The 18,348-nt window shown below is 39.1% G+C and overlaps 19 non-coding genes across 19 annotated transcripts; all 19 read right to left on the reverse strand.

The window, feature by feature from the left end:
- Positions 1–794: 794 nt before the first annotated feature.
- LOC128618809 (U4 spliceosomal RNA) lies at positions 795–935 on the reverse strand. The gene has a single exon (XR_008387828.1). It is a non-coding gene; the product is annotated as a U4 spliceosomal RNA (small nuclear RNA).
- A 797-nt stretch (positions 936–1,732) lies between these two features.
- Positions 1,733–1,873, reverse strand: LOC128618810 (U4 spliceosomal RNA). The gene has a single exon (XR_008387829.1). It is a non-coding gene; the product is annotated as a U4 spliceosomal RNA (small nuclear RNA).
- A 797-nt stretch (positions 1,874–2,670) lies between these two features.
- On the reverse strand, positions 2,671–2,811 carry LOC128618756 (U4 spliceosomal RNA). The gene has a single exon (XR_008387783.1). It is a non-coding gene; the product is annotated as a U4 spliceosomal RNA (small nuclear RNA).
- Positions 2,812–3,608: 797 nt separating this feature from the next.
- Positions 3,609–3,749, reverse strand: LOC128618758 (U4 spliceosomal RNA). Its single transcript, XR_008387784.1, has one exon. It is a non-coding gene; the product is annotated as a U4 spliceosomal RNA (small nuclear RNA).
- Positions 3,750–4,546: 797 nt separating this feature from the next.
- On the reverse strand, positions 4,547–4,687 carry LOC128618759 (U4 spliceosomal RNA). The gene has a single exon (XR_008387785.1). It is a non-coding gene; the product is annotated as a U4 spliceosomal RNA (small nuclear RNA).
- Positions 4,688–5,484: 797 nt separating this feature from the next.
- On the reverse strand, positions 5,485–5,625 carry LOC128618760 (U4 spliceosomal RNA). The gene has a single exon (XR_008387786.1). It is a non-coding gene; the product is annotated as a U4 spliceosomal RNA (small nuclear RNA).
- A 797-nt stretch (positions 5,626–6,422) lies between these two features.
- Positions 6,423–6,563, reverse strand: LOC128618761 (U4 spliceosomal RNA). Its single transcript, XR_008387787.1, has one exon. It is a non-coding gene; the product is annotated as a U4 spliceosomal RNA (small nuclear RNA).
- A 797-nt stretch (positions 6,564–7,360) lies between these two features.
- Positions 7,361–7,501, reverse strand: LOC128618800 (U4 spliceosomal RNA). The gene has a single exon (XR_008387821.1). It is a non-coding gene; the product is annotated as a U4 spliceosomal RNA (small nuclear RNA).
- A 797-nt stretch (positions 7,502–8,298) lies between these two features.
- LOC128618762 (U4 spliceosomal RNA) lies at positions 8,299–8,439 on the reverse strand. The gene has a single exon (XR_008387788.1). It is a non-coding gene; the product is annotated as a U4 spliceosomal RNA (small nuclear RNA).
- Positions 8,440–9,236: 797 nt separating this feature from the next.
- LOC128618806 (U4 spliceosomal RNA) lies at positions 9,237–9,377 on the reverse strand. The gene has a single exon (XR_008387826.1). It is a non-coding gene; the product is annotated as a U4 spliceosomal RNA (small nuclear RNA).
- A 797-nt stretch (positions 9,378–10,174) lies between these two features.
- LOC128618801 (U4 spliceosomal RNA) lies at positions 10,175–10,315 on the reverse strand. The gene has a single exon (XR_008387822.1). It is a non-coding gene; the product is annotated as a U4 spliceosomal RNA (small nuclear RNA).
- Positions 10,316–11,112: 797 nt separating this feature from the next.
- LOC128618764 (U4 spliceosomal RNA) lies at positions 11,113–11,253 on the reverse strand. Its single transcript, XR_008387790.1, has one exon. It is a non-coding gene; the product is annotated as a U4 spliceosomal RNA (small nuclear RNA).
- Positions 11,254–12,050: 797 nt separating this feature from the next.
- Positions 12,051–12,191, reverse strand: LOC128618766 (U4 spliceosomal RNA). Its single transcript, XR_008387791.1, has one exon. It is a non-coding gene; the product is annotated as a U4 spliceosomal RNA (small nuclear RNA).
- A 797-nt stretch (positions 12,192–12,988) lies between these two features.
- On the reverse strand, positions 12,989–13,129 carry LOC128618767 (U4 spliceosomal RNA). The gene has a single exon (XR_008387792.1). It is a non-coding gene; the product is annotated as a U4 spliceosomal RNA (small nuclear RNA).
- A 797-nt stretch (positions 13,130–13,926) lies between these two features.
- LOC128618768 (U4 spliceosomal RNA) lies at positions 13,927–14,067 on the reverse strand. The gene has a single exon (XR_008387793.1). It is a non-coding gene; the product is annotated as a U4 spliceosomal RNA (small nuclear RNA).
- A 797-nt stretch (positions 14,068–14,864) lies between these two features.
- LOC128618769 (U4 spliceosomal RNA) lies at positions 14,865–15,005 on the reverse strand. Its single transcript, XR_008387794.1, has one exon. It is a non-coding gene; the product is annotated as a U4 spliceosomal RNA (small nuclear RNA).
- Positions 15,006–15,802: 797 nt separating this feature from the next.
- LOC128618771 (U4 spliceosomal RNA) lies at positions 15,803–15,943 on the reverse strand. Its single transcript, XR_008387795.1, has one exon. It is a non-coding gene; the product is annotated as a U4 spliceosomal RNA (small nuclear RNA).
- A 797-nt stretch (positions 15,944–16,740) lies between these two features.
- Positions 16,741–16,881, reverse strand: LOC128618772 (U4 spliceosomal RNA). The gene has a single exon (XR_008387796.1). It is a non-coding gene; the product is annotated as a U4 spliceosomal RNA (small nuclear RNA).
- A 797-nt stretch (positions 16,882–17,678) lies between these two features.
- On the reverse strand, positions 17,679–17,819 carry LOC128618802 (U4 spliceosomal RNA). The gene has a single exon (XR_008387823.1). It is a non-coding gene; the product is annotated as a U4 spliceosomal RNA (small nuclear RNA).
- Between the last annotated feature and the right edge of the window lie 529 nt (positions 17,820–18,348).

Genomic DNA, 18,348 nt, shown 5'->3' on the forward strand with positions numbered 1-18,348 from the left:
CACGTTCTCATATTGATAGCTGGGCCTATATTTTGTTGTAATGTGACAAGTGATCTCAAGGTTTACTGGGTTTTATATGATTCTTAGATGATTCCTTGCTCTTTTTATTAATACTGTGGGTTTTAGTGAAGTGTACTGAAAAGAAACATGGTCAACAACAAACATAAGAATTCCTCCTCAGCATTCACCAACTCCAAGCGAGATGCCTTGTTTGTAAGCGTTGCTATGGTTGATCCGTTCCGACAAACTACTCCTTCTCTCAACTATTTCCTGTTGGTTTATAGAACGATTACTCCGAGTCACCCCATCTCGTTTCAAATAATATTACAACGCCATAAACACAGTGTACAATTCTCCTTCTAAATAACGAAAAATTTGTGATTACAGGGTGTTTTTCAAGAATTTTGCAACCGAGTCGCATTAGGTACATAAGCCAAGACAGTATCAGCAAAAACCTTCCATTGCTAGTGTAGGAACCAAAAGGGGCGGAGTCAAACACCACAGGAAGATGTCTAAAACCAGGTGCTTTAATCACTAGTTAAATTCCCTTTAGAAATAATCTGAATATGCCATGGCAGGCTGTTTTACACTAAAACAGCAACGGAACCGTTTCAGGTTAACGAAACAAAAAATTAAAAGCTAAACACTACCACTACAACATCACAAACAGCTAAAGACACTATAAAGCATGACACAAACGCTCTTTTTAAACGACAAATATTAGACCAACCTAACACACCCATAAATGCAAAAAAGTCAAAAGCACAAACTATTTTTTGTACAATTTTAAAAGGTTTCGTCAGAAACCATCAAAAATTGCCACAGCTGACTATTTTTCAAGTCATCCAGGCGGGGTATTGGGTAAAGTTTTCAACCAGCAATGATCGCGCCTCGCATTAACCTCATAAGCTACAATATTGCCTCTGCGCAAGAACAAACATCTCGCCTACAACGCCATAGGGGTACATTCAGAAAGTGATCCATCCGGGATGGTAAGTCCAACAACGTTACTCGGGTGATAGTATGCCAGTCATTGATGTAACAGCACGAACGAAGCTTCTGTCACCATTTTGACTGAGAAAAACATGTTCAAGAATTTCCCAACACAAAGATTTCTAGAAAGCAAAAGGAAATGAAACAGGCTGGAAATAAAAGTATTCAATCAAACAGTCGGGCCATAACAAATGCGACATGTAGATGAAATCTGTTAAAATTCATTCCCATACTCGTCTTAAACGACACAGAAAACCTTGCGGTAAAACACGTCTCCACCATCAGCACAGTGTACAGTTCTCCTTCTAAATAACGAAAAATTTGTGATTACAGGGTGTTTTTCAAGAATTTTGCAACCGAGTCGCATTAGGTACATAAGCCAAGACAGTATCAGCAAAAACCTTCCATTGCTAGTGTAGGAACCAAAAGGGGCGGAGTCAAACACCACAGGAAGATGTCTAAAACCAGGTGCTTTAATCACTAGTTAAATTCCCTTTAGAAATAATCTGAATATGCCATGGCAGGCTGTTTTACACTAAAACAGCAACGGAACCGTTTCAAGTTAACGAAACAAAAAATTAAAAGCTAAACACTACCACTACAACATCACAAACAGCTAAAGACACTATAAAGCATGACACAAACGCTCTTTTTAAACGACAAATATTAGACCAGCCTAACACACCCATAAAGGCAAAAAGTCAAAAGCACAAACTATCTTTTGCACAATTTTAAAAGGTTTCGTCAGAAACCATCAACAATTGCCACAGCTGACTATTTTTCAAGTCATCCAGGCGGGGTATTGGGTAAAGTTTTCAACCAACAATGATCGCACCTCGGATTAACCTCATAAGCTACAATATTGCCTCTGCGCAAGAATAAACATCTCGCCTACAACGCCATAGGGGTACATTCAGAAAGTGATCCATCCGGGATGGAAAGTCCAACAACGTTACTCGGGTGATAGTATGCCAATCATTGATGTAACAGCACGAACGAAGCTTCTGTCACCATTTTGACTGAGAAAAACATGTTCAAGAATTTCCCAACACAAAGATTTCTAGAAAGCAAAAGGAAATGAAACAGGCTGGAAATAAAAGTATTCAATCAAACAGTCGGGCCATAACAAATGCGACATGTAGATGAAATCTGTTAAAATTCATTCCCATACTCGTCTTAAACGACACAGAAAACCTTGCGGTAAAACACGTCTCCACCATCAGCACAGTGTACAGTTCTCCTTCTAAATAACGAAAAATTTGTGATTACAGGGTGTTTTTCAAGAATTTTGCAACCGAGTCGCATTAGGTACATAAGCCAAGACAGTATCAGCAAAAACCTTCCATTGCTAGTGTAGGAACCAAAAGGGGCGGAGTCAAACACCACAGGAAGATGTCTAAAACCAGGTGCTTTAATCACTAGTTAAATTCCCTTTAGAAATAATCTGAATATGCCATGGCAGGCTGTTTTACACTAAAACAGCAACGGAACCGTTTCAAGTTAACGAAACAAAAAATTAAAAGCTAAACACTACCACTACAACATCACAAACAGCTAAAGACACTATAAAGCATGACACAAACGCTCTTTTTAAACGACAAATATTAGACCAGCCTAACACACCCATAAAGGCAAAAAGTCAAAAGCACAAACTATCTTTTGCACAATTTTAAAAGGTTTCGTCAGAAACCATCAAAAATTGCCACAGCTGACTATTTTTCAAGTCATCCAGGCGGGGTATTGGGTAAAGTTTTCAACCAGCAATGATCGCGCCTCGGATTAACCTCATAAGCTACAATATTGCCTCTGCGCAAGAATAAACATCTCGCCTACAACGCCATAGGGGTACATTCAGAAAGTGATCCATCCGGGATGGAAAGTCCAACAACGTTACTCGGGTGATAGTATGCCAATCATTGATGTAACAGCACGAACGAAGCTTCTGTCACCATTTTGACTGAGAAAAACATGTTCAAGAATTTCCCAACACAAAGATTTCTAGAAAGCAAAAGGAAATGAAACAGGCTGGAAATAAAAGTATTCAATCAAACAGTCGGGCCATAACAAATGCGACATGTAGATGAAATCTGTTAAAATTCATTCCCATACTCGTCTTAAACGACACAGAAAACCTTGCGGTAAAACACGTCTCCACCATCAGCACAGTGTACAGTTCTCCTTCTAAATAACGAAAAATTTGTGATTACAGGGTGTTTTTCAAGAATTTTGCAACCGAGTCGCATTAGGTACATAAGCCAAGACAGTATCAGCAAAAACCTTCCATTGCTAGTGTAGGAACCAAAAGGGGCGGAGTCAAACACCACAGGAAGATGTCTAAAACCAGGTGCTTTAATCACTAGTTAAATTCCCTTTAGAAATAATCTGAATATGCCATGGCAGGCTGTTTTACACTAAAACAGCAACGGAACCGTTTCAAGTTAACGAAACAAAAAATTAAAAGCTAAACACTACCACTACAACATCACAAACAGCTAAAGACACTATAAAGCATGACACAAACGCTCTTTTTAAACGACAAATATTAGACCAGCCTAACACACCCATAAAGGCAAAAAGTCAAAAGCACAAACTATCTTTTGCACAATTTTAAAAGGTTTCGTCAGAAACCATCAAAAATTGCCACAGCTGACTATTTTTCAAGTCATCCAGGCGGGGTATTGGGTAAAGTTTTCAACCAGCAATGATCGCGCCTCGGATTAACCTCATAAGCTACAATATTGCCTCTGCGCAAGAATAAACATCTCGCCTACAACGCCATAGGGGTACATTCAGAAAGTGATCCATCCGGGATGGTAAGTCCAACAACGTTACTCGGGTGATAGTATGCCAATCATTGATGTAACAGCACGAACGAAGCTTCTGTCACCATTTTGACTGAGAAAAACATGTTCAAGAATTTCCCAACACAAAGATTTCTAGAAAGCAAAAGGAAATGAAACAGGCTGGAAATAAAAGTATTCAATCAAACAGTCGGGCCATAACAAATGCGACATGTAGATGAAATCTGTTAAAATTCATTCCCATACTCGTCTTAAACGACACAGAAAACCTTGCGGTAAAACACGTCTCCACCATCAGCACAGTGTACAGTTCTCCTTCTAAATAACGAAAAATTTGTGATTACAGGGTGTTTTTCAAGAATTTTGCAACCGAGTCGCATTAGGTACATAAGCCAAGACAGTATCAGCAAAAACCTTCCATTGCTAGTGTAGGAACCAAAAGGGGCGGAGTCAAACACCACAGGAAGATGTCTAAAACCAGGTGCTTTAATCACTAGTTAAATTCCCTTTAGAAATAATCTGAATATGCCATGGCAGGCTGTTTTACACTAAAACAGCAACGGAACCGTTTCAGGTTAACGAAACAAAAAATTAAAAGCTAAACACTACCACTACAACATCACAAACAGCTAAAGACACTATAAAGCATGACACAAACGCTCTTTTTAAACGACAAATATTAGACCAACCTAACACACCCATAAATGCAAAAAGTCAAAAGCACGAACTATTTTTTGTACAATTTTAAAAGGTTTCGTCAGAAACCATCAAAAATTGCCACAGCTGACTATTTTTCAAGTCATCCAGGCGGGGTATTGGGTAAAGTTTTCAACCAGCAATGATCGCGCCTCGGATTAACCTCATAAGCTACAATATTGCCTCTGCGCAAGAATAAACATCTCGCCTACAACGCCATAGGGGTACATTCAGAAAGTGATCCATCCGGGATGGAAAGTCCAACAACGTTACTCGGGTGATAGTATGCCAATCATTGATGTAACAGCACGAACGAAGCTTCTGTCACCATTTTGACTGAGAAAAACATGTTCAAGAATTTCCCAACACAAAGATTTCTAGAAAGCAAAAGGAAATGAAACAGGCTGGAAATAAAAGTATTCAATCAAACAGTCGGGCCATAACAAATGCGACATGTAGATGAAATCTGTTAAAATTCATTCCCATACTCGTCTTAAACGACACAGAAAACCTTGCGGTAAAACACGTCTCCACCATCAGCACAGTGTACAGTTCTCCTTCTAAATAACGAAAAATTTGTGATTACAGGGTGTTTTTCAAGAATTTTGCAACCGAGTCGCATTAGGTACATAAGCCAAGACAGTATCAGCAAAAACCTTCCATTGCTAGTGTAGGAACCAAAAGGGGCGGAGTCAAACACCACAGGAAGATGTCTAAAACCAGGTGCTTTAATCACTAGTTAAATTCCCTTTAGAAATAATCTGAATATGCCATGGCAGGCTGTTTTACACTAAAACCGCAACGGAACCGTTTCAAGTTAACGAAACAAAAAATTAAAAGCTAAACACTACCACTACAACATCACAAACAGCTAAAGACACTATAAAGCATGACACAAACGCTCTTTTTAAACGACAAATATTAGACCAGCCTAACACACCCATAAAGGCAAAAAGTCAAAAGCACGAACTATCTTTTGCACAATTTTAAAAGGTTTCGTCAGAAACCATCAAAAATTGCCACAGCTGACTATTTTTCAAGTCATCCAGGCGGGGTATTGGGTAAAGTTTTCAACCAGCAATGATCGCGCCTCGGATTAACCTCATAAGCTACAATATTGCCTCTGCGCAAGAATAAACATCTCGCCTACAACGCCATAGGGGTACATTCAGAAAGTGATCCATCCGGGATGGTAAGTCCAACAACGTTACTCGGGTGATAGTATGCCAATCATTGATGTAACAGCACGAACGAAGCTTCTGTCACCATTTTGACTGAGAAAAACATGTTCAAGAATTTCCCAACACAAAGATTTCTAGAAAGCAAAAGGAAATGAAACAGGCTGGAAATAAAAGTATTCAATCAAACAGTCGGGCCATAACAAATGCGACATGTAGATGAAATCTGTTAAAATTCATTCCCATACTCGTCTTAAACGACACAGAAAACCTTGCGGTAAAACACGTCTCCACCATCAGCACAGTGTACAGTTCTCCTTCTAAATAACGAAAAATTTGTGATTACAGGGTGTTTTTCAAGAATTTTGCAACCGAGTCGCATTAGGTACATAAGCCAAGACAGTATCAGCAAAAACCTTCCATTGCTAGTGTAGGAACCAAAAGGGGCGGAGTCAAACACCACAGGAAGATGTCTAAAACCAGGTGCTTTAATCACTAGTTAAATTCCCTTTAGAAATAATCTGAATATGCCATGGCAGGCTGTTTTACACTAAAACAGCAACGGAACCGTTTCAGGTTAACGAAACAAAAAATTAAAAGCTAAACACTACCACTACAACATCACAAACAGCTAAAGACACTATAAAGCATGACACAAACGCTCTTTTTAAACGACAAATATTAGACCAACCTAACACACCCATAAATGCAAAAAGTCAAAAGCACGAACTATTTTTTGTACAATTTTAAAAGGTTTCGTCAGAAACCATCAAAAATTGCCACAGCTGACTATTTTTCAAGTCATCCAGGCGGGGTATTGGGTAAAGTTTTCAACCAGCAATGATCGCGCCTCGGATTAACCTCATAAGCTACAATATTGCCTCTGCGCAAGAATAAACATCTCGCCTACAACGCCATAGGGGTACATTCAGAAAGTGATCCATCCGGGATGGAAAGTCCAACAACGTTACTCGGGTGATAGTATGCCAATCATTGATGTAACAGCACGAACGAAGCTTCTGTCACCATTTTGACTGAGAAAAACATGTTCAAGAATTTCCCAACACAAAGATTTCTAGAAAGCAAAAGGAAATGAAACAGGCTGGAAATAAAAGTATTCAATCAAACAGTCGGGCCATAACAAATGCGACATGTAGATGAAATCTGTTAAAATTCATTCCCATACTCGTCTTAAACGACACAGAAAACCTTGCGGTAAAACACGTCTCCACCATCAGCACAGTGTACAGTTCTCCTTCTAAATAACGAAAAATTTGTGATTACAGGGTGTTTTTCAAGAATTTTGCAACCGAGTCGCATTAGGTACATAAGCCAAGACAGTATCAGCAAAAACCTTCCATTGCTAGTGTAGGAAGCAAAAGGGGCGGAGTCAAACACCACAGGAAGATGTCTAAAACCAGGTGCTTTAATCACTAGTTAAATTCCCTTTAGAAATAATCTGAATATGCCATGGCAGGCTGTTTTACACTAAAACAGCAACGGAACCGTTTCAAGTTAACGAAACAAAAAATTAAAAGCTAAACACTACCACTACAACATCACAAACAGCTAAAGACACTATAAAGCATGACACAAACGCTCTTTTTAAACGACAAATATTAGACCAGCCTAACACACCCATAAAGGCAAAAAGTCAAAAGCACAAACTATCTTTTGCACAATTTTAAAAGATTTCGTCAGAAACCATCAAAAATTGCCACAGCTGACTATTTTTCAAGTCATCCAGGCGGGGTATTGGGTAAAGTTTTCAACCAGCAATGATCGCACCTCGGATTAACCTCATAAGCTACAATATTGCCTCTGCGCAAGAATAAACATCTCGCCTACAACGCCATAGGGGTACATTCAGAAAGTGATCCATCCGGGATGGTAAGTCCAACAACGTTACTCGGGTGATAGTATGCCAATCATTGATGTAACAGCACGAACGAAGCTTCTGTCACCATTTTGACTGAGAAAAACATGTTCAAGAATTTCCCAACACAAAGATTTCTAAAAAGCAAAAGGAAATGAAACAGGCTGGAAATAAAAGTATTCAATCAAACAGTCGGGCCATAACAAATGCGACATGTAGATGAAATCTGTTAAAATTCATTCCCATACTCGTCTTAAACGACACAGAAAACCTTGCGGTAAAACACGTCTCCACCATCAGCACAGTGTACAGTTCTCCTTCTAAATAACGAAAAATTTGTGATTACAGGGTGTTTTTCAAGAATTTTGCAACCGAGTCGCATTAGGTACATAAGCCAAGACAGTATCAGCAAAAACCTTCCATTGCTAGTGTAGGAACCAAAAGGGGCGGAGTCAAACACCACAGGAAGATGTCTAAAACCAGGTGCTTTAATCACTAGTTAAATTCCCTTTAGAAATAATCTGAATATGCCATGGCAGGCTGTTTTACACTAAAACAGCAACGGAACCGTTTCAGGTTAACGAAACAAAAAATTAAAAGCTAAACACTACCACTACAACATCACAAACAGCTAAAGACGCTATAAAGCATGACACAAACGCTCTTTTTAAACGACAAATATTAGACCAACCTAACACACCCATAAATGCAAAAAGTCAAAAGCACGAACTATTTTTTGTACAATTTTAAAAGGTTTCGTCAGAAACCATCAAAAATTGCCACAGCTGACTATTTTTCAAGTCATCCAGGCGGGGTATTGGGTAAAGTTTTCAACCAGCAATGATCGCGCCTCGGATTAACCTCATAAGCTACAATATTGCCTCTGCGCAAGAATAAACATCTCGCCTACAACGCCATAGGGGTACATTCAGAAAGTGATCCATCCGGGATGGTAAGTCCAACAACGTTACTCGGGTGATAGTATGCCAATCATTGATGTAACAGCACGAACGAAGCTTCTGTCACCATTTTGACTGAGAAAAACATGTTCAAGAATTTCCCAACACAAAGATTTCTAGAAAGCAAAAGGAAATGAAACAGGCTGGAAATAAAAGTATTCAATCAAACAGTCGGGCCATAACAAATGCGACATGTAGATGAAATCTGTTAAAATTCATTCCCATACTCGTCTTAAACGACACAGAAAACCTTGCGGTAAAACACGTCTCCACCATCAGCACAGTGTACAGTTCTCCTTCTAAATAACGAAAAATTTGTGATTACAGGGTGTTTTTCAAGAATTTTGCAACCGAGTCGCATTAGGTACATAAGCCAAGACAGTATCAGCAAAAACCTTCCATTGCTAGTGTAGGAACCAAAAGGGGCGGAGTCAAACACCACAGGAAGATGTCTAAAACCAGGTGCTTTAATCACTAGTTAAATTCCCTTTAGAAATAATCTGAATATGCCATGGCAGGCTGTTTTACACTAAAACAGCAACGGAACCGTTTCAGGTTAACGAAACAAAAAATTAAAAGCTAAACACTACCACTACAACATCACAAACAGCTAAAGACACTATAAAGCATGACACAAACGCTCTTTTTAAACGACAAATATTAGACCAACCTAACACACCCATAAATGCAAAAAGTCAAAAGCACGAACTATTTTTTGTACAATTTTAAAAGGTTTCGTCAGAAACCATCAAAAATTGCCACAGCTGACTATTTTTCAAGTCATCCAGGCGGGGTATTGGGTAAAGTTTTCAACCAGCAATGATCGCGCCTCGGATTAACCTCATAAACTACAATACTGCCTCTGCGCAAGAATAAACATCTCGCCTACAACGCCATAGGGGTACATTCAGAAAGTGATCCATCCGGGATGGAAAGTCCAACAACGTTACTCGGGTGATAGTATGCCAATCATTGATGTAACGGCACGAACGAAGCTTCTGTCACCATTTTGACTGAGAAAAACATGTTCAAGAATTTCCCAACACAAAGATTTCTAGAAAGCAAAAGGAAATGAAACAGGCTGGAAATAAAAGTATTCAATCAAACAGTCGGGCCATAACAAATGCGACATGTAGATGAAATCTGTTAAAATTCATTCCCATACTCGTCTTAAACGACACAGAAAACCTTGCGGTAAAACACGTCTCCACCATCAGCACAGTGTACAGTTCTCCTTCTAAATAACGAAAAATTTGTGATTACAGGGTGTTTTTCAAGAATTTTGCAACCGAGTCGCATTAGGTACATAAGCCAAGACAGTATCAGCAAAAACCTTCCATTGCTAGTGTAGGAACCAAAAGGGGCGGAGTCAAACACCACAGGAAGATGTCTAAAACCAGGTGCTTTAATCACTAGTTAAATTCCCTTTAGAAATAATCTGAATATGCCATGGCAGGCTGTTTTACACTAAAACAGCAACGGAACCGTTTCAAGTTAACGAAACAAAAAATTAAAAGCTAAACACTACCACTACAACATCACAAACAGCTAAAGACACTATAAAGAATGACACAAACGCTCTTTTTAAACGACAAATATTAGACCAGCCTAACACACCCATAAAGGCAAAAAGTCAAAAGCACAAACTATCTTTTGCACAATTTTAAAAGATTTCGTCAGAAACCATCAAAAATTGCCACAGCTGACTATTTTTCAAGTCATCCAGGCGGGGTATTGGGTAAAGTTTTCAACCAGCAATGATCGCACCTCGGATTAACCTCATAAGCTACAATATTGCCTCTGCGCAAGAATAAACATCTCGCCTACAACGCCATAGGGGTACATTCAGAAAGTGATCCATCCGGGATGGAAAGTCCAACAACGTTACTCGGGTGATAGTATGCCAATCATTGATGTAACAGCACGAACGAAGCTTCTGTCACCATTTTGACTGAGAAAAACATGTTCAAGAATTTCCCAACACAAAGATTTCTAGAAAGCAAAAGGAAATGAAACAGGCTGGAAATAAAAGTATTCAATCAAACAGTCGGGCCATAACAAATGCGACATGTAGATGAAATCTGTTAAAATTCATTCCCATACTCGTCTTAAACGACACAGAAAACCTTGCGGTAAAACACGTCTCCACCATCAGCACAGTGTACAGTTCTCCTTCTAAATAACGAAAAATTTGTGATTACAGGGTGTTTTTCAAGAATTTTGCAACCGAGTCGCATTAGGTACATAAGCCAAGACAGTATCAGCAAAAACCTTCCATTGCTAGTGTAGGAACCAAAAGGGGCGGAGTCAAACACCACAGGAAGATGTCTAAAACCAGGTGCTTTAATCACTAGTTAAATTCCCTTTAGAAATAATCTGAATATGCCATGGCAGGCTGTTTTACACTAAAACAGCAACGGAACCGTTTCAAGTTAACGAAACAAAAAATTAAAAGCTAAACACTACCACTACAACATCACAAACAGCTAAAGACACTATAAAGCATGACACAAACGCTCTTTTTAAACGACAAATATTAGACCAGCCTAACACACCCATAAAGGCAAAAAGTCAAAAGCACAAACTATCTTTTGCACAATTTTAAAAGGTTTCGTCAGAAACCATCAAAAATTGCCACAGCTGACTATTTTTCAAGTCATCCAGGCGGGGTATTGGGTAAAGTTTTCAACCAGCAATGATCGCGCCTCGGATTAACCTCATAAGCTACAATATTGCCTCTGCGCAAGAATAAACATCTCGCCTACAACGCCATAGGGGTACATTCAGAAAGTGATCCATCCGGGATGGTAAGTCCAACAACGTTACTCGGGTGATAGTATGCCAATCATTGATGTAACAGCACGAACGAAGCTTCTGTCACCATTTTGACTGAGAAAAACATGTTCAAGAATTTCCCAACACAAAGATTTCTAGAAAGCAAAAGGAAATGAAACAGGCTGGAAATAAAAGTATTCAATCAAACAGTCGGGCCATAACAAATGCGACATGTAGATGAAATCTGTTAAAATTCATTCCCATACTCGTCTTAAACGACACAGAAAACCTTGCGGTAAAACACGTCTCCACCATCAGCACAGTGTACAGTTCTCCTTCTAAATAACGAAAAATTTGTGATTACAGGGTGTTTTTCAAGAATTTTGCAACCGAGTCGCATTAGGTACATAAGCCAAGACAGTATCAGCAAAAACCTTCCATTGCTAGTGTAGGAACCAAAAGGGGCGGAGTCAAACACCACAGGAAGATGTCTAAAACCAGGTGCTTTAATCACTAGTTAAATTCCCTTTAGAAATAATCTGAATATGCCATGGCAGGCTGTTTTACACTAAAACAGCAACGGAACCGTTTCAGGTTAACGAAACAAAAAATTAAAAGCTAAACACTACCACTACAACATCACAAACAGCTAAAGACACTATAAAGCATGACACAAACGCTCTTTTTAAACGACAAATATTAGACCAACCTAACACACCCATAAATGCAAAAAGTCAAAAGCACGAACTATTTTTTGTACAATTTTAAAAGGTTTCGTCAGAAACCATCAAAAATTGCCACAGCTGACTATTTTTCAAGTCATCCAGGCGGGGTATTGGGTAAAGTTTTCAACCAGCAATGATCGCGCCTCGGATTAACCTCATAAGCTACAATATTGCCTCTGCGCAAGAATAAACATCTCGCCTACAACGCCATAGGGGTACATTCAGAAAGTGATCCATCCGGGATGGAAAGTCCAACAACGTTACTCGGGTGATAGTATGCCAATCATTGATGTAACAGCACGAACGAAGCTTCTGTCACCATTTTGACTGAGAAAAACATGTTCAAGAATTTCCCAACACAAAGATTTCTAGAAAGCAAAAGGAAATGAAACAGGCTGGAAATAAAAGTATTCAATCAAACAGTCGGGCCATAACAAATGCGACATGTAGATGAAATCTGTTAAAATTCATTCCCATACTCGTCTTAAACGACACAGAAAACCTTGCGGTAAAACACGTCTCCACCATCAGCACAGTGTACAGTTCTCCTTCTAAATAACGAAAAATTTGTGATTACAGGGTGTTTTTCAAGAATTTTGCAACCGAGTCGCATTAGGTACATAAGCCAAGACAGTATCAGCAAAAACCTTCCATTGCTAGTGTAGGAACCAAAAGGGGCGGAGTCAAACACCACAGGAAGATGTCTAAAACCAGGTGCTTTAATCACTAGTTAAATTCCCTTTAGAAATAATCTGAATATGCCATGGCAGGCTGTTTTACACTAAAACCGCAACGGAACCGTTTCAAGTTAACGAAACAAAAAATTAAAAGCTAAACACTACCACTACAACATCACAAACAGCTAAAGACACTATAAAGCATGACACAAACGCTCTTTTTAAACGACAAATATTAGACCAGCCTAACACACCCATAAAGGCAAAAAGTCAAAAGCACGAACTATCTTTTGCACAATTTTAAAAGGTTTCGTCAGAAACCATCAAAAATTGCCACAGCTGACTATTTTTCAAGTCATCCAGGCGGGGTATTGGGTAAAGTTTTCAACCAGCAATGATCGCGCCTCGGATTAACCTCATAAGCTACAATATTGCCTCTGCGCAAGAATAAACATCTCGCCTACAACGCCATAGGGGTACATTCAGAAAGTGATCCATCCGGGATGGTAAGTCCAACAACGTTACTCGGGTGATAGTATGCCAATCATTGATGTAACAGCACGAACGAAGCTTCTGTCACCATTTTGACTGAGAAAAACATGTTCAAGAATTTCCCAACACAAAGATTTCTAGAAAGCAAAAGGAAATGAAACAGGCTGGAAATAAAAGTATTCAATCAAACAGTCGGGCCATAACAAATGCGACATGTAGATGAAATCTGTTAAAATTCATTCCCATACTCGTCTTAAACGACACAGAAAACCTTGCGGTAAAACACGTCTCCACCATCAGCACAGTGTACAGTTCTCCTTCTAAATAACGAAAAATTTGTGATTACAGGGTGTTTTTCAAGAATTTTGCAACCGAGTCGCATTAGGTACATAAGCCAAGACAGTATCAGCAAAAACCTTCCATTGCTAGTGTAGGAACCAAAAGGGGCGGAGTCAAACACCACAGGAAGATGTCTAAAACCAGGTGCTTTAATCACTAGTTAAATTCCCTTTAGAAATAATCTGAATATGCCATGGCAGGCTGTTTTACACTAAAACAGCAACGGAACCGTTTCAGGTTAACGAAACAAAAAATTAAAAGCTAAACACTACCACTACAACATCACAAACAGCTAAAGACACTATAAAGCATGACACAAACGCTCTTTTTAAACGACAAATATTAGACCAACCTAACACACCCATAAATGCAAAAAGTCAAAAGCACGAACTATTTTTTGTACAATTTTAAAAGGTTTCGTCAGAAACCATCAAAAATTGCCACAGCTGACTATTTTTCAAGTCATCCAGGCGGGGTATTGGGTAAAGTTTTCAACCAGCAATGATCGCGCCTCGGATTAACCTCATAAGCTACAATATTGCCTCTGCGCAAGAATAAACATCTCGCCTACAACGCCATAGGGGTACATTCAGAAAGTGATCCATCCGGGATGGAAAGTCCAACAACGTTACTCGGGTGATAGTATGCCAATCATTGATGTAACAGCACGAACGAAGCTTCTGTCACCATTTTGACTGAGAAAAACATGTTCAAGAATTTCCCAACACAAAGATTTCTAGAAAGCAAAAGGAAATGAAACAGGCTGGAAATAAAAGTATTCAATCAAACAGTCGGGCCATAACAAATGCGACATGTAGATGAAATCTGTTAAAATTCATTCCCATACTCGTCTTAAACGACACAGAAAACCTTGCGGTAAAACACGTCTCCACCATCAGCACAGTGTACAGTTCTCCTTCTAAATAACGAAAAATTTGTGATTACAGGGTGTTTTTCAAGAATTTTGCAACCGAGTCGCATTAGGTACATAAGCCAAGACAGTATCAGCAAAAACCTTCCATTGCTAGTGTAGGAAGCAAAAGGGGCGGAGTCAAACACCACAGGAAGATGTCTAAAACCAGGTGCTTTAATCACTAGTTAAATTCCCTTTAGAAATAATCTGAATATGCCATGGCAGGCTGTTTTACACTAAAACAGCAACGGAACCGTTTCAAGTTAACGAAACAAAAAATTAAAAGCTAAACACTACCACTACAACATCACAAACAGCTAAAGACACTATAAAGCATGACACAAACGCTCTTTTTAAACGACAAATATTAGACCAGCCTAACACACCCATAAAGGCAAAAAGTCAAAAGCACAAACTATCTTTTGCACAATTTTAAAAGGTTTCGTCAGAAACCATCAAAAATTGCCACAGCTGACTATTTTTCAAGTCATCCAGGCGGGGTATTGGGTAAAGTTTTCAACCAGCAATGATCGCGCCTCGGATTAACCTCATAAGCTACAATATTGCCTCTGCGCAAGAATAAACATCTCGCCTACAACGCCATAGGGGTACATTCAGAAAGTGATCCATCCGGGATGGTAAGTCCAACAACGTTACTCGGGTGATAGTATGCCAATCATTGATGTAACAGCACGAACGAAGCTTCTGTCACCATTTTGACTGAGAAAAACATGTTCAAGAATTTCCCAACACAAAGATTTCTAGAAAGCAAAAGGAAATGAAACAGGCTGGAAATAAAAGTATTCAATCAAACAGTCGGGCCATAACAAATGCGACATGTAGATGAAATCTGTTAAAATTCATTCCCATACTCGTCTTAAACGACACAGAAAACCTTGCGGTAAAACACGTCTCCACCATCAGCACAGTGTACAGTTCTCCTTCTAAATAACGAAAAATTTGTGATTACAGGGTGTTTTTCAAGAATTTTGCAACCGAGTCGCATTAGGTACATAAGCCAAGACAGTATCAGCAAAAACCTTCCATTGCTAGTGTAGGAACCAAAAGGGGCGGAGTCAAACACCACAGGAAGATGTCTAAAACCAGGTGCTTTAATCACTAGTTAAATTCCCTTTAGAAATAATCTGAATATGCCATGGCAGGCTGTTTTACACTAAAACAGCAACGGAACCGTTTCAGGTTAACGAAACAAAAAATTAAAAGCTAAACACTACCACTACAACATCACAAACAGCTAAAGACACTATAAAGCATGACACAAACGCTCTTTTTAAACGACAAATATTAGACCAACCTAACACACCCATAAATGCAAAAAGTCAAAAGCACGAACTATTTTTTGTACAATTTTAAAAGGTTTCGTCAGAAACCATCAAAAATTGCCACAGCTGACTATTTTTCAAGTCATCCAGGCGGGGTATTGGGTAAAGTTTTCAACCAGCAATGATCGCGCCTCGGATTAACCTCATAAGCTACAATATTGCCTCTGCGCAAGAATAAACATCTCGCCTACAACGCCATAGGGGTACATTCAGAAAGTGATCCATCCGGGATGGTAAGTCCAACAACGTTACTCGGGTGATAGTATGCCAATCATTGATGTAACAGCACGAACGAAGCTTCTGTCACCATTTTGACTGAGAAAAACATGTTCAAGAATTTCCCAACACAAAGATTTCTAGAAAGCAAAAGGAAATGAAACAGGCTGGAAATAAAAGTATTCAATCAAACAGTCGGGCCATAACAAATGCGACATGTAGATGAAATCTGTTAAAATTCATTCCCATACTCGTCTTAAACGACACAGAAAACCTTGCGGTAAAACACGTCTCCACCATCAGCACAGTGTACAGTTCTCCTTCTAAATAACGAAAAATTTGTGATTACAGGGTGTTTTTCAAGAATTTTGCAACCGAGTCGCATTAGGTACATAAGCCAAGACAGTATCAGCAAAAACCTTCCATTGCTAGTGTAGGAACCAAAAGGGGCGGAGTCAAACACCACAGGAAGATGTCTAAAACCAGGTGCTTTAATCACTAGTTAAATTCCCTTTAGAAATAATCTGAATATGCCATGGCAGGCTGTTTTACACTAAAACAGCAACGGAACCGTTTCAGGTTAACGAAACAAAAAATTAAAAGCTAAACACTACCACTACAACATCACAAACAGCTAAAGACACTATAAAGCATGACACAAACGCTCTTTTTAAACGACAAATATTAGACCAACCTAACACACCCATAAATGCAAAAAGTCAAAAGCACGAACTATTTTTTGTACAATTTTAAAAGGTTTCGTCAGAAACCATCAAAAATTGCCACAGCTGACTATTTTTCAAGTCATCCAGGCGGGGTATTGGGTAAAGTTTTCAACCAGCAATGATCGCGCCTCGGATTAACCTCATAAGCTACAATATTGCCTCTGCGCAAGAATAAACATCTCGCCTACAACGCCATAGGGGTACATTCAGAAAGTGATCCATCCGGGATGGAAAGTCCAACAACGTTACTCGGGTGATAGTATGCCAATCATTGATGTAACAGCACGAACGAAGCTTCTGTCACCATTTTGACTGAGAAAAACATGTTCAAGAATTTCCCAACACAAAGATTTCTAGAAAGCAAAAGGAAATGAAACAGGCTGGAAATAAAAGTATTCAATCAAACAGTCGGGCCATAACAAATGCGACATGTAGATGAAATCTGTTAAAATTCATTCCCATACTCGTCTTAAACGACACAGAAAACCTTGCGGTAAAACACGTCTCCACCATCAGCACAGTGTACAGTTCTCCTTCTAAATAACGAAAAATTTGTGATTACAGGGTGTTTTTCAAGAATTTTGCAACCGAGTCGCATTAGGTACATAAGCCAAGACAGTATCAGCAAAAACCTTCCATTGCTAGTGTAGGAACCAAAAGGGGCGGAGTCAAACACCACAGGAAGATGTCTAAAACCAGGTGCTTTAATCACTAGTTAAATTCCCTTTAGAAATAATCTGAATATGCCATGGCAGGCTGTTTTACACTAAAACAGCAACGGAACCGTTTCAAGTTAACGAAACAAAAAATTAAAAGCTAAACACTACCACTACAACATCACAAACAGCTAAAGACACTATAAAGCATGACACAAACGCTCTTTTTAAACGACAAATATTAGACCAGCCTAACACACCCATAAAGGCAAAAAGTCAAAAGCACAAACTATCTTTTGCACAATTTTAAAAGATTTCGTCAGAAACCATCAAAAATTGCCACAGCTGACTATTTTTCAAGTCATCCAGGCGGGGTATTGGGTAAAGTTTTCAACCAGCAATGATCGCACCTCGGATTAACCTCATAAGCTACAATATTGCCTCTGCGCAAGAATAAACATCTCGCCTACAACGCCATAGGGGTACATTCAGAAAGTGATCCATCCGGGATGGAAAGTCCAACAACGTTACTCGGGTGATAGTATGCCAATCATTGATGTAACAGCACGAACGAAGCTTCTGTCACCATTTTGACTGAGAAAAACATGTTCAAGAATTTCCCAACACAAAGATTTCTAGAAAGCAAAAGGAAATGAAACAGGCTGGAAATAAAAGTATTCAATCAAACAGTCGGGCCATAACAAATGCGACATGTAGATGAAATCTGTTAAAATTCATTCCCATACTCGTCTTAAACGACACAGAAAACCTTGCGGTAAAACACGTCTCCACCATCAGCACAGTGTACAGTTCTCCTTCTAAATAACGAAAAATTTGTGATTACAGGGTGTTTTTCAAGAATTTTGCAACCGAGTCGCATTAGGTACATAAGCCAAGACAGTATCAGCAAAAACCTTCCATTGCTAGTGTAGGAACCAAAAGGGGCGGAGTCAAACACCACAGGAAGATGTCTAAAACCAGGTG

This window comes from Ictalurus furcatus, chromosome 14 (assembly GCF_023375685.1).
Source record: "Ictalurus furcatus strain D&B chromosome 14, Billie_1.0, whole genome shotgun sequence".
In the NCBI taxonomy this organism is placed as follows: Eukaryota; Metazoa; Chordata; class Actinopteri; order Siluriformes; family Ictaluridae; genus Ictalurus; species Ictalurus furcatus.